We start from the raw sequence: 383 nt of genomic DNA, 5'->3' as shown, positions 1-383 counted from the left end.
GTGACGGTGTCAGTATTTTACATATTTCTGTATCAGTTCAAAACTTGTCGGAATAGAGAGATGTGGAATTAGTTTTTCCACAATTGCCAATTTATTTGAGTCAGATAATTCGTTCATATTCTGTATTGTATCTAGTTCTAGGTAACCAAATATACTATTTGGAGGAATTGTTTTTAAGTGTTTACTCCTGATATGAAATGCAAGTGGATATAGTATCATGATTATCAATACCCAATATAAAAATGTTAAAAGTGTCATTTTACTAGGTATCTATGTTTATTTATAGTGTCTAACTATACACAATAATAATATATCTATATAGTAATCTTCAAACAACTTACTAAAATATCAACCGTGTAGAAAGATACGGTAAACGATAGTGG

The sequence above is a fragment of the Penaeus monodon genome, chromosome 27 (assembly GCF_015228065.2).
Source record: "Penaeus monodon isolate SGIC_2016 chromosome 27, NSTDA_Pmon_1, whole genome shotgun sequence".
NCBI classification, from domain to species: domain Eukaryota; kingdom Metazoa; phylum Arthropoda; class Malacostraca; order Decapoda; family Penaeidae; genus Penaeus; species Penaeus monodon.
This window is presented reverse-complemented; position numbering follows the sequence as displayed.